The 14,277-nt window shown below is 53.0% G+C and overlaps 1 long non-coding RNA gene across 2 annotated transcripts; it reads right to left on the bottom strand.

Moving 5' to 3' along the window:
- Positions 1-763: 763 nt before the first annotated feature.
- On the bottom strand, positions 764-13,984 carry LOC133070507 (uncharacterized). Of its 2 annotated transcripts, XR_009696161.1 has the most exons (4): positions 13,757-13,984; positions 12,688-12,731; positions 10,235-10,429; positions 764-1,558 (listed from the first exon to the last, which is right to left on the bottom strand). It is a non-coding gene; the product is annotated as an uncharacterized LOC133070507 (long non-coding RNA). The 2 variants fall into 2 exon arrangements; XR_009696160.1 differs by lacking the exon at positions 10,235-10,429.
- Positions 13,985-14,277: the final 293 nt, after the last annotated feature.

A 14,277-nucleotide genomic window follows, 5' to 3' on the forward strand; every position in this document is an offset into this window, starting at 1 on the left:
AGAGCAATCAGCAGGTGGAATCTCTTAACCTCCTGTTGGACCAGGTGTGTTACCATTTGAAGCAAACAGCTTAACAGAGAAATCAGGAAAAGACACAATCAGACAGCACTGCTAAGACCACTGTCATCCCAGAGTCCTGGGGTGAGGCTCCTGCCCAAGGCTGCGTCCTCTGAGGACAATGAAGCCTCTGAAATTGATGGTGGTGGACGCACAACTCAGAGAATATACTAAAAACCATCAAGCTGTGCACTTAGTTTTTTAAAAATTTTATGGAGTGTAGTCGATTTATACTGTTGGTTAGTTTCAGATGTTCAGCAAAGGGACTCAGAGACACACACTCATATATTCATTCTTTTTCAGATGCTTCTCCCGCATGGGTCATTACAGAATATTGAGTAGAGTTCCCTGTGCTAGAGTTGTGTACTTTCAATAGATGAACTATATGGTAGATGAATTGTGTTAATAAAAAAGGAGGACAAAAAGTCAATGACCTCCATATCCATCGCAATATTATTTCAAAGGAGCTGGTCTTAAGAAAACAATGCAATGGAAACAAAACTAAATGACTTGGACAATTGAAAAGATGATGGAATTAATTTTTGGACATCTTGCCACTCCTGTTTCCCTTTAAAACAGTCCGGATTTCTGCCAAATGGTTTCAAGTGCTCCCTGAAAAAAACCTCATTTCGAAAGATCTTCTCTTTTTTTTTTATTTTAATTTTTTTTTTAACACCAAAAACATGTTGTATTGGGTATAGCCAGTAGACAATGTTGTGGTAGTTTCCGGTAAACAGAGAAGGGACCCAGCCATACAAATACATGTATCCATTCTCCCCCAAACCCTCCTGCCCTCCAGGATGGCACCCAACTTTGAGCAGAGTTCCATGTGCTCTACAGCAGGTCTTCGAAAGACTTTCTCTCATTTGACTCTTCACCTCTGGATGGAAGGTCCCGGGACGCTCCCAGGAGAGCATCCATTCCTTCAGGTCCCTGCTCCACCTCCGTGCCCTGAGTCATTCCGTATCAGGTGCCCCATGGGTGGGGCTGCCCATCCTGGGTTTTGAAGCTCCACCATCAATACGGCTCACATCCTGATGTTGTACAAGAGCAGGGGCCCAGACAGCCTGAAAGAAGCCAGCAGTCAGCTCCAAAGGTTTCTGATCAGATCCCAGTCCTGGGAAAGAACCTCATTTTCCCAAAGATCCTTTTGACTAGGTCACCACCACCACAACTGTGTGATCAGAGGGACGTGGGAGTTACCTGCCTGAAGAAGAAATTCTCTCATTCAGGAACCTCGGGTCCATTAGACTCTGCCACTTACTAGGCAGGGCTCTTGGCCTCTCTCACCCACAGTCTCCTCATCTGTGCAATGGGTGTACTATCATAAGAATTAAGTCAAATATTGTGTGCAGGAGAACTTGGATTTCTTCCTCTCTTGCTGAACTGCCATAGGCCAGGAGCTCACACCAGTCCATCTCCTGTCCATTCCCTCAGCCGGCTTTGCTCCTGTTGAGGAGGGGGACATTTCCCTCTACCCGTCTAGGTTCTTTTGACCGGTCTAAAAATTAAATTGACATGAGAAAGTTTAACAGGAGAAAATCAAGCAAAAGTTTAATAACATGTATACATGGGAGAGGACTCCCAGGTGGCGCTGGTGGTAAAGAACCCACTGCAGGAGACAAAAGCGACATGGGTTCGATCCCTGAGTCAGGAAGATCCTCTGAAGGAGGGCATGGCAACCCACTCTAGCATCCTTGTCTGGAGAATCCCATGGGCAGAGGAGCCTGGAGGGCTACAGTCTATTGGGTAGCAAAGAGTCGGACACCACTGAAGCATGCACACACTCATTCATGGAAGAGACCCCAGGAAAAGAGAGCAACTCACCAAAACGGCCAAAGTCCTCACTTTAAATGCCACCTTTAACTAAAAACAGCTGAGGGTGTTTGGGGGTGATGGCTTGAGACTGAACGGGAGGAAGGCAATTCACATGGAGTTGGGAAATCAAATGTTTAGTAAAGAAATGTTTGCTGGGCTAAGCAGAGACAATGGACATAGAGTGGACTTTGATCTCTAAATGTTTCCCCTCCACACCCAGTCCATATTCTCTGCAGATGTCTCTGGTGATCGCTCTATTACTATAATAGACCTTTTATCTAAATTCTTCAGACATTTAGGGTGAAAGTAAGTTTCTTTCCTGAGTCTTTTGGGCCTTGATCATTTTCAGCATGAAAAATAATCAACATGCCAGAGACATTTAGGGGTGACCAATTTTGTTCCCTATTCTCCAAGCAGTCACATACAGATGTGAGAGTTGGACTATAAAGAAGTCTGAGTGCCCAAGAATTGATGCTTTCAAACTGTGGTGCTGGAGAAGATTCTTGAGAGTCCCTTGGACTGCAAGGAGATCAAGCCAGTCAATTCTAAAAGGAAATCAACCTTGAATATCCATTGGAAGGACTGATGCTGAAACTGAAGCTCCAGTACTTTGGCCACCAGATGTTGAAAGCAAACTCATTGAAAAAGACCTGATGCTGGGAAAGACTGAGGGCAGGAGGAGAAGTGGGCAACGAGGATGAGATGGTTAAATAGCATCACTGACTCAACGTACATGAATTGGAGCAAACTCCAGGAGATGGTGGAGGACAGGGGAGCCTGGCGTGCTGCGGTCCGTGGGGTCGCAAAGAATCACACATGGTTTAGACTGAACAACAGCAACACCCCAGACAGACTCAATTTCATGCTTAGAGGTGGCCTGGGTTCCAGAGAACCCCAGGGCTTCCAATCAAAGGCTGCTTAGTCTGACTTTAACTTACATTGAACCAAAGGTGAGTGACCCCGAAAGTAACCATCACATCCAATAAGATGGACAGAGAACTTCAGGCCCCTGACTCTTAGGTCTGCTCTCTGCATTATGGAACCCAACCTGGTAGTCACAGCGGGACTGGCGAGAGGTGATGGTTGCCAGGCACTGGATGCCCTCGACTAAACCCATACTCCCTGGGGTTTATAAACCCAGCTTCTGGAGAGCTTCTCTGAAAACCAAAGCTCTTGGCCAGATGGGAGGAAAATCATCCAGGGTCCAGCCTGAGACGCAGCAACCCTCCCGTCATCACTCCCCACGTGTACCCGCTTTGTCCAGCAGGGCCCTGCCGCAGCGGGCTGTTTAGCTGCCACCCGCCAGTGCTCTCTGGATTAAGCAGCAAGGCGCAGAGGCCTTCCAGGAGCCCACCCAGAAACGTCACCCTGGCAAAGCCCAAGTGCCACCAGAGAATGTGGGCGGCAGGGTGGGGGTGGGGATTAGGCGTCAAGATATTGTCCAGGTCACATCTCCTGCTGCTGATGTGCCCTCAGACCCGGCCGCTGGACAAAGTCGAAGGCAGCCACTTCCCCAAGGAGATCCTGTTTCCACTCCAAGGGCATCATTCCTGCAGTCAGCACGTTCCCTGTCTACACAGCGTGAAAGGACCCACACCAGAGCCTGGCACCTCCGCACAGTCAGGGCCAGAGAACTCATGGCCTTTGGTGCACGAGGACTACCGGGGAAGGTGAGGTCCCACCAGGATGGGAAGTCTTTGGCCTTCTGATGCTTTGGCTACTCTGGGGCCTCCTCCCTCTCTCACTGGGGGCTCCTCCCTCCTCTAACTGTCAAGGATTGAATCATGCCTCCTCTCCCCCCAAGAAGATATGTTGACATCTCAACCCTCAGTACCTGTGAAGTTGACCTGATTCGGAGCTAGGGTCTTTGCAGGTGGTTCCAGTGGAGTTTTAAGATGAGGACCAGGGTAGGCCCTTCATCCAATATGACTGGTGTCCTTGGAAGAAGAGAGATTGGACACAGAGACACACAGGGAGGATGCCATGTGACAATGGGGACCACAGCTGCAGACCAGGGACAGCGGACCTCCACTGAGGGTGAGGGAGGTGAGAAAGGATCCTTCCCAGAGTCTCAACGGAGCATGGCCATGCTGACATCCTGACTTCTCACTCCTAGACTACAGGGCTCAACACAACTCTCTCACTGGGCCCTAGCATGAACCTCCGAGTCAAGAGACTTCTACTTATTTCTACTTTCCCAGCAAAAAGAAGGAAAAAAACAACTTGAATCTGAAAAGCAAAGGGAGAATTCAGAAGCCAAGAGGCTGGATTCCTGTTGTCTTAAGCCACCCAGTATGTGGGGCTTTCAACCACGAATATTCATTGGAAGGACTGATACTAGAGCTGAATCTCCAACACTTTGGCCAATTCATTAGAAAAGACCCTGATTCTGGTAAAGATTGAGGGCAGGAGGAGAAGGGGACCACAGAGGACGAGATGGCTGGATGGCATCACTGACTCAACAGACATGGGTTTGAGCAAACTCTGGGAGATAGTGAAGGACAGGGAATCCTGGCGTGCCACAGTCCATGGGGTCACAAAGAGTCGGACACAATTGAGCAACTGAACAAAAATGTGGGGCTTTGCTGCAGCTAATATGGGCCCCCAATTCTGAAGGCTAAACCCAACCACCACCTCCATCCACCTCCCACAGAGGGAGAGAGATAGGGGGCAGGAGAGCTGAGAATCCTTGCTGGAGAAGAAGGTCAGCTGGGGGTGGGGGAGGTGGTCCAGGGGTGCACAGGACAAGGGAGGGTGGGCACAATGGAGAAAGACAAGGGGGTGCTGTCTCCTGGCAGAGAGGGGCCCCAGGAGAGTGGAATCAGGTCAGCAGAGGAAGCCTCCAATCCTTTCCAGCTGTAGGCCCTAAAATGCCTGGGCCTAGAATCGAATCAAGTCTCCTCTCTGCTCTTTGGAAACTCTAGAGCTCCTGCCAACAGAACAAAAAGAAAGCCCCCAACACACCTATTTCCTGTCTCAACATATATACTTGATCACCCCAGTGTCCTGCCCAACCCCAGACTATAAATGACTACCCCACTCACAGCCAAGCTTACGCCGGGCTCAAGGCGACTCTCTCGCTGGGTCCAGCCTGAATCTCCAGTTCAGGAGAATTCCAGTCGTTTCTACTTTTCCAGCAGTGAAAAGGAAAAAAACAACTTGGATCTGAAAAGCAGAGGGAGAATTAAGAAAGCGCCTCAGCTCCAGGCATCTTTTTTTTTAACCACTAACCGGGCAATGAATAATTTATAGCCAAGAATGTTTGTGGGGGGGATAAAACTGTTGACAAGTCAAGAAAAACCTCTTAGCAGCCTAACGGAGCAATCCATCTTCAAGAAACACGTTTCAAATGCATAGTTTGTGAAGACGCTGGTTGAAGTTGCTTCCTTTCTCCTTTTTTTTTTTTTCCATTTTTTTATCTATATGGAAATCGGTGGGTGCTGAAATATGTTTCACTTCAGCATGAACTAGGGCTGAATGATAGCCCAGGCAAGAATTAAATCATCGCTTCATACTGCAAGAAATAAACATAGAGCTGGGCAGAGACCCACGGCGCCCACGGCGGGTGGAGAGCAGGAGCTTCTGCAAGCTGAACAGAGGCATTGATATTCTAGGCAGGACTGCACGGGAGCAAAGGGGTGGTGGATCTGGGAGAAGTTTCCTGGGGGAGGTCCCCAAGCCAAGGGGTGGTGATTACACATTTGCAAAGTGCAGGCATCCTCCCCAAGTCCTCCTAGATCTGGGCATCACGAGGGTACGGCAAGGACTTTGTGGCAACAGGGCTGGACGGACGACAATACGCTGAGTGACCTGACAGCTACAGGGTCAAGCCTGTATTAAGCACTCGCCACGTTCTAGGGCCAAACTCCTCCTGGAAATGCTGTTGCTCAGCCCTGATCACTGTGTGGCCCTCTCCTGGCTCCAGCAGGGCCACTTGAGAGCCAAACCTCAAGGAGGTCTTAAAACACTGCTGAACGCCACAGGAGTACAGATGGTAGAACCTGGCCTTGAACCTAGGTCTCACCCTCAGCCTCATTCATCTCCCATGGTCTTAGGGAGGCTGACTTGGTTTTCCAGAAGTTGGCAGGTATTAGGAGCCCCTCTCATATTCTCAGTGGCCCCCACTACCTGCTCTGGGCTCCTGGCTGACCAGGGTTCAAGTGTTAGGCTGAGACCCAAGTCTAGACCACAGCCAAGCAGCTCCCCTGGGGCCAGCAGCGGCAAGGCCGGCACCATTCATAGTAACCGTGTTAGTAAGCTACTGCTGGGTAACGAATGACCCCACTCCCAGCAGCTTTAAAGCAACAAGCGTCTGTTACTCAAGGTTTCTGTGCACCAGGAACCCAGGGACAGCTTGTCTGAGTCCTGTAGCTCAGGGCCTCTCACGGGGCTGGAAATGATGTGTCTGCTGGGGGCTACAGTCACTTCAAGGTTCAACGTGAAGTTCGCTCACCAGGTGCCATTCTTCACAAGGTGTTGGATTCATGGTCTCCTCACTGGCTGTTGCCTGCAGACGTCCCTCAGTTCTCGGTTCTGGGGCCCCTCCACAAGGCGCCCCACAACGTGGCACCCAGCTTCCCTCAGAGCCAGCTAGAGAGTCCCGGCTAATGGAAGTCAGGGGCTCTTGTAGCATACTCTCCAAGTGACGCCCCGTCAGATGTGCCATGTGAGCTTCCAACCAGGGGCCTCCCCACTGCCCTGTGGGAAGCGCCGCCTTCCTGCGTCTGGGAGGACTCGGCCTATTAAGTGCACGGGTGTGTGCATCGCACCGCCCCGGGTGGCGTGTCGGTCACCTGAGCAGCCTTGTAACTGGGACCGGGGGAGAGGCTTGGTCCCTTCAGTCCTTCCTTCTTCCCCTTCTTCACCTGATGGAGAGCAGGCCTTTCAGCCCCACAGCTTGGCATGGTTAGCCTGGAGGGCCCCACCCCATGGGCTAGTCTGGGGTGTGCTCCCCCCAAAGAATGAGGTGTCCCAGCCCGGGACACAGCGTAGCCCAAGGAGGAGGCAAGGCGGAACCAGAACAGGGCAGGGAGGAGCTGGGGAGGTGGAAAAGAAGAGAGCCCTGGGGCTGGCCCATAGGGACCCCTGAAGGCAGCCCCCGCTGGAACTGGGAGCAGGGCTCGAGCTCAGGCGTTCTTCCCATCAGCGGCTCCTTCATGACATCTTTCTGCCCCCCTGCCACTCCAGCTCTCCATGGGACATCCTATAAGGTGATGTGCTTTGGGACCCACAGAGATTTGGAATTGGGTAGATCTGGGACAATGGTATTTTTGTTTTAGTATTTCACCACTCATTTGGATGCAAACCAGGTTTAAAAACCTATACTCTGAAGGCAAAGCAACTATCCAACCCCAATCTTCTGATACAATCCCCATTTCACAGAACTTAGCAATGAAGGTAATTTATACAAAAATGGGAATCATTCTATTTTTCTGCTTGTCAAGTCCTTGTAGGGAAAGTTTTAGTTGCTCAGTGGTGTCCGATTCTTTGCAACCCCACGGGCAGTAGCCCACCAGGCTCCTCTGTCCATGGGGATTTCCCAGGCAAGAATACTGGAGTGGGTTGCCATTCTCTTCTCCAGGGGATCTTCCCAACCCAGGGATCGAACAGGGTCTCCTGCACTGCAGGCAGATTCTTTACCATCTGAGCCACCAGGGAAGCCCTGTTAAGCCCTTGATGTAAGTTAATTTACATATTTTAAAATTTGTGAACAAACGTTGTGATCCAATCTGGGGTCTTGCAATGCTCCACCTCCGCACACCAAGGGTTTCTTGATTGGTAAAAAGAAAGTGAAGTTCAGCTTCAGAAGGATTCCCAGAATGAGCCATTATAATGGCCTCTTCCAAAACGGCTTTACATTGATCCTACTCATTAATTTCTTCTCATTTCACTTCATGTATAATGGCTTCAGAGTCTACAGAACAAGCTAGAGAATTCCGCCTGAATATCTGATCTCCTATTGGACATCAGCAAGGATGATGTCTGGTGTCTGGGCTTAGTCATATTTCAAGGTGTGTTCTCATCCTCTCCTCTAGACTAGCCTCTGCATGACAGTGAAGGCTATTTCATCGCTATTGCTGTTTAGTTGCTAAGTTGTGTCCGACTCTTTGTGACCCCATGGACTGTAGCCCGCCAGGCTGCTCTCTCCATGAGATTCTCCAGGCAAGAATACTGGAGTGGGTTGTCATTTCCTTCTCCAGGGGATCTTTCCCACACAGTGATTGAACCTGTGTCTCCTGCAATGGCAGGTGGATTCTTTACCGCTGAACCACAGGGAAGCCCATCAAGGTTTTCTTACTGTTACGCTCCTCCTGCTGGGGGCGAAACCTGGCATGCAGGAAGCACTCAGGGATCAGTCCACTTGTGACCCCTGTTGGGACTCCTTGGACACCCACTGCCTGCTTACCGTGTAACCGGGCAATGCCTAACCCCTGAGCACACATGAGACCCTCTGAGGAAAGAGGCAGCCACAGTTCCACCCCCACCGCTTCCGACGGTAAGCCCTGGGGGCTGGCCTGTGTGCCTCTGTGCAGCAACTCAGGCCTGGTGAGAACACAGTCCCGCCAGGAGGCAGCTCAGGGCACAGAACACCCCGCCCCATCATTCCCTCCAGACGCCCGCAGGTGACAGACACCACCCGGATGACTGTGTGCTATGCTGAGTCACTTCAGCCGAGCCCCACTCTGTGCAACCCTGTGGACTGAAGCCCGCCAGGCTCCTCTGTCCATGGGATTCTCCAGGCAAGAAGACTAGAGTGGGTTGCCCTTCCCTTCTCCAGGGGATCCTCCCGACTCGGGATCAAACCAGCATCTCTTACGTCTAACCTGCATTGGCAGGCGGGTTCTTTACCCCTAGCACCACTGGCCAGCAAACGCTGCATAGCCAGAGACCTCATGAGCGGCCATGGTTTCTCCAGCTGGCCCCGGGAGGAGCTCTCCTTCCCCAGCGGCGGCCTCCGAACCTCAGACCTTCCCCACCAGCCGGGGCCCATCCCATGCTGCAGGGGGCTCATCTTCATGGTCATGGCCTCGGGCTGCCCTTGAAATGTCCGGAAAGGACAGGGCAACCTTGGCCGGAGGGGAAGTCAGGGCAGATCCTCTTCGAAGGTTTGTCCTTGATCCTCGTCTGACCTTCATCCAAGCGGCCGAGCTCAGAGCACCCTCCAAGGGCAAACAGGACCTCCTTCTGTCTTGCTGCCACACCCACCCCAGGACCCGGTCAGCCTGCCACCTGACTGTGTCCAGAACTCTCCAGGCCCTTCCAAGCTGGGCCCTTGGCTTCTTAAGACACTCTCCATATGAGAAGCTTCTACCTTTCTATAAAGGACCTGCTGCGGTCAGGCCGCCAAGTCACAGAAGACGTGTGACACAGGGCACCCACGGGGCCCCACAATCAAGGGTCTCACCTCCAGCAGACAACGGGGCACGCGCGTCTTCCCTTCCCCACGGCCTCCTCCCTTGAACATTCTCCCAGGAGCCCATCAAATGAAAACCCTGGATCTGAGGTAGAAAAGCCTCTTAGGAGGTTAATAGCGAGTGGATAGAGCAATAAAAGTAATGATTTAATTCTTCAAGGATGGCTAAACAGGCTGCTGTTTACCAAAGTCTTAGTAGATAATTACTAACAGATAATTACGAAAAGCTGCCGGATTGCAGCTGCCCCAGAAACGGCCACAGCCCCAGCCCGCACAAATCCCTTTCCGGGAAGGACCCAGGCAAGACTCTCCTCTGCCCTCTCCTCCTACTCCCTTGCTCGCTCTGCCATCCCTGGAAAGCTACCCTGGGTGACTCTCTCCCCAGAGATGCCCTCGATGGTTTTAACTGGGCTCCTCAAACGGCCTGTTTCCCAGTTCCTCTCCAGGCAGCAGACAAGAGGCAGTGGGACTTGGGCTCTAGCAGCACAGCTCTGGGACAAGCTTTGATGGAGGGCTTCGGGGGACCCCTGGGGCTCGAGCCCTCCCTGGCGGTCTGGGAAGGTAGAAGGCACGCTGTGATTGGTCTTTAAGGAACACTGGTCACCTGCCCAGGAAATTGGTCCCAGAGCCTGAGAAAAGGAAGGAAGGAAGTGTGTAACCCAGACAGAAAGCGGCTCTCCTGGGGCCTCCCCTGTTCTCAGCGCAAAAGGTCACTACACCTCCCACCCTGTGCCTCTTACCCCTACTCCAAACACCCCACCCCTTCTCCCACAGAGAACCCCCCACCACTATTCCTCCAAATCCCCCCAGCCACAGGTGCGCCCGCCCCCCAGCTGTAGGACAGCAACAGCCCCCAAATAACATCATGACCGCTATGGTTCCTCAAGCTTGTCCCTGGGAGGAGTTTCCCAGCCCTGCCAAGGGTCTCCAGACCAGAGGCCTCACCCGCTCGTCCTGCAGGTCACAGGGCCCAACAGATTCTGCAACACATTCATGTTCATGGCCATTCCTGGGGCTGCCCCTGCCCTGGCATCAGTGGCATCCAGGTGAAGAAGATGTTCTCCATAGCCATGATCATTGGTGATAGTCATCTTCACGGTCATGGTTAGGGGCTTTTCCTGCCCTGGGATTAGGTCCTACCTGCAAGTAAAGACAGTCTCTGTGGTCCTGGCCATTGGTCAAGGTCATCTTCAAGGTCCTGCCTAGAGGCTGTCCTTGACCTGGGTGAAGATGTCCTTTATTGTGGTCCAGTCCAGGCCATCAGCTCCGTTCTTCCGTGTTCTGTGAGACCCATTCCTTCAGCTGCAGGGACAGGGAGCACCTGTGCCCAAGTGCCTCCATCCTGCAGCAGGCCGCTCCAGGAGAAGGGTTCCCCCACACCAGGCCAAAAGTGGACCCTTGACCTGTGGGACAAATGCCACAGCCTTAAAGAGCACGGGACGGTCCTTCCTTTTCCTCTCACAAGGCCTCGAACTTCAAGGCTTCTTAGGACTTCCCTGGTGGTCCAGTGGTTAAGAATCCGCCTGCTAATGTGAGGTACTCAGGTTTGATCCCTGGTCTGGGAACTAAGATCCCACATGCTGCAGGGCAACTGAGCCCATGCACCAAAAACACTAAAGGCCATGTGCTCGGGAGACCGCACGTCACAACTAAAGAATCCGTGGGCTGCAACAAAAGATCACACATGATGCAATCAAGAGCCCACATGCTAGAACTCAAGACCTGACACAGAGAAATGAATAAATCAGAAATGTTTTATAAACGCTCTCTATGTCCCACACAAAGTCTACTTCCCTCCAGGCAGAATGTATGACCCTCGGCTATTTCTCCAACGCCAGAGATCCAAGTGCCCTTGACACCAGGGTCATGCTCCATGAACAGACAGAAGCCTGGTCTGTCTCCTGTGGGGATGGTGCCCAGATGAACTGATGGGTCTAACATGGAGGGGTCTGACACAGCTGCGGGACCACCCCTCCCAGCCCAGGCCCTGCCCACCTGCTCCTTCTCCCAGTGGCTTCCGTCCTGCTGATGACAACCAGGACACTGACTCTCTTAGGAAGAATCAGATGCCAGTGACCAAAGCCTACCAAGTCAGCTCACAAAAGGTGGACTCTAACACGAGGCCTGAGAATGTATCAAGGAACTAAGGGCAGAAAGTGGCGGCAAGGAACGTGGTGACCGGAGGCTGGCTGGGATGAGTCAGTGGCCTTCTCCAGCCCCAGCCCAGCCCAACCCATGGCTGCACGGTTTCTCATCACCCCTCGCTGGTCAGCAGATTCTACGTTCCTCCCTCTCCTCCAGATCCCTCTTCTCTGCACCTGCTCGAACACTCAAACGTGGCTGCCCAGCTCCAGGGCCACTATCCCTCTCTGGTCCCAATCCCAGACTCTGGGAGGGACGAAGCTGATGAGCTCATCCTGCCACAAGACAGGATCTCCTTGGATCAAGTTCCCATTCTGGTCCAATCAGTTTAGGAGAGGCCAGCCCCAGTGTTTAAATACGCCCTGGGCACCCACCCAGGGAAGGGAGTGGGTGAGCAGACCCACCCCTCCCCTAGGAACATGCTACCTGTGCCGCTGACCAACTCCTTCTATCTCTGTGGCACTGTACTCACAACTGGACCTGATGCAGAGCTTGTCCCCTTGTTCCTGACTCTTTTCCTTTTCTAAGTGTCCCCCCTCATCAATCAATGGGGTCTTGTTTTAATCCAGCTCTGGTTTCTAATATAGATGATCTTCCTCTGTCCTTGGGATGTTCAAAGTTTGATGCCTGTGCCTCCTGGGTCCCCATCTAAGCCAATAACCACCAGACCAACCCAGACTGAATGGGCATTGGTGGAATGACCTTGGGTTCTTGCCTTGGGCTCTGGTGGCTGGAATCTAACCAACTGGATTACAGACAAGTTTCCTGCATCGGCTTCCCCTGCTGCCCCTGCCCTGGCTGGGTCTTTCCTGCCCCAACCCTGCCCTCTGATAACCACACCCCACCCCCAAAACCCCGACCTGACTCCCAGCCCCAGCACATCAGGGCTCCAGTCCCAGCCTGTAGCTGGCGGCCCTGGCCCCACCCCTCCCGAAGACATGGAAACACGTCATGGGCTCAGAGCCTCTCTGTGGAACCTTCCTGGACGGCAGAAAGAACACACATTTCTGCTTGAATTATTTTGACATGAAACACCACTGAGCAGGCTGCCCTGTGTGACAGACTGGTAGAGCTTGAGCACCACCTGGACAGGAAGCCCTCATCAGGGATGCTTGGCTGGCCACGGGGAGACGCAGAGGATTCACCAGATTCTGAGGACAGACTTCTCTACACACACCTCCCCCAAGGTAGGGAGCATCTCACAAATGCACAACCCAGATACACCAAACAGGGGCAAAAAATATCTTCCCACTAACCTGGGAGCCATCTCAGCAGGCTTGGTGGGCCTCGTCTTCAATATCTACAGGGGAAAAGAAAATTCTAACTTGAATTTCTAACTTGCGGTTTTTCAGGAAGAATCTGAAGTCAGTGAGTAAATCATTCCTGAGCCCCTTCCTAGGAATGTTCTAGTGGTGCAGCTGGCTCGCTGCTCAGGAGGAAGGGTGGGGGGTGCTGCACAAACCTCATTTTCCAAAAATGGCCCTTTTACAACTCGTTCTTCCAAGGTAATACATTGTGATGATGGCTATTAAAGGGTAGCTAATGGCCTGCACAGGAAGTTGAGTGGGAAAAGACCACAGGATAGAAAGGTTGGCCTCCCTCTGTTCCCTTCTCCCCGAGCCCAGATACTTCCTCATGCCCTGGAGACAGGCAGCCACTTCTGACCCAGCCATGCCTTGGGGACAGGTGTCTGGTGACCTCCCACCCCCCCGCCACCCTGACAGAGCCCACCTCATGCCTGCATCGTGCACGGCCCCGCATCATGCTTGTGGAGCCCACCTGGGCCGAGCGCAGCCAGGAGGGCAGGGTCCACCCCTGGGGCAAAACTCTGCAGCAGGCAGGGAGCCAGCAGGTGGCTTGGCCCTGCACCATTGTCCCCTCCGACAGTCCACCCCCAGCCTGCATTTCCCCATGGCATCAGGCATCACGGCCCCAGATGTTCAAGTTGCCCCCTTCCCTGATCCTGCTTCTGGGGATCAGCTCTCAGCAAACTTAATGGTACCTGAGTCCTCTTCTTGGTCTCACAAGCCTAGAACCCAAACTAGATACTGTCCCTTTCCTCATTCCCAGGCCCCACTCGGAGCCGCCTGGCGTGGAGCAGACCCCTAATCCCCCATAAACATCCGCCAGGATGAAGTAAGGAAGGGCCTGCTCTGTGCTCAGTGACATGAAGTTCCCTCTGGGACAGTCACACAAGGAAACTGTCACATACGCTGGCTTTCCTGACATCCTGGCCCCTCCCTGCCTGTCCTGAGCTGCATCCCAGCCAAGCATGGTTGCCCCCGAGCAGGTAGCCCCTATAGATCCCACAGACCCGGTACCCACCGTGGTGCTGTCCCCAGGCCTCGCAGGGAGGCTCAGAGCGGCTAGAGCCAAGCCCTGTCTCATCACCGCCATCGCCCCCCAGACAGGCGTCTTCCCGCCTCACCGGCCCGCAGATGGCTCCTTGGGGAGCGTCTGGGCCTTAACTGCTTTCTCTCCGGTGTCTGTCTCGTTGCTGAGACACAGCTCTCTCACCCGATAGGGAAGGACGCAGTCGTACAGGTCCACACCGCCCCTGGACACAGACGGGGCAAAGCCCAATCCCTAGTCACCCTCTCGGATGCCTTCCAAAAGAGACTTTTGCAATGAAAGAGCAGGCCCCTCCAAGGACCGGGGAAATTGGAGCACAGGCAGAAAGCCTGCATAGGAGAAGGCATCCTGCCCGGGGTCCTCAGCCCAGAGTCCGCCTGCTGGCTCAGCCAGGGAGTTCCCTTCTCTCTACAGACCTCAGTTTGCCCAACAAAGAAAGGAGGGGCTTGGGGATGACAGCCCCCTCCCCCGCCCAGAGGCCAGTCCGGCTCTGA

Source organism: Dama dama, chromosome 15 (assembly GCF_033118175.1).
Source record: "Dama dama isolate Ldn47 chromosome 15, ASM3311817v1, whole genome shotgun sequence".
Taxonomy (NCBI): Eukaryota; Metazoa; Chordata; class Mammalia; order Artiodactyla; family Cervidae; genus Dama; species Dama dama.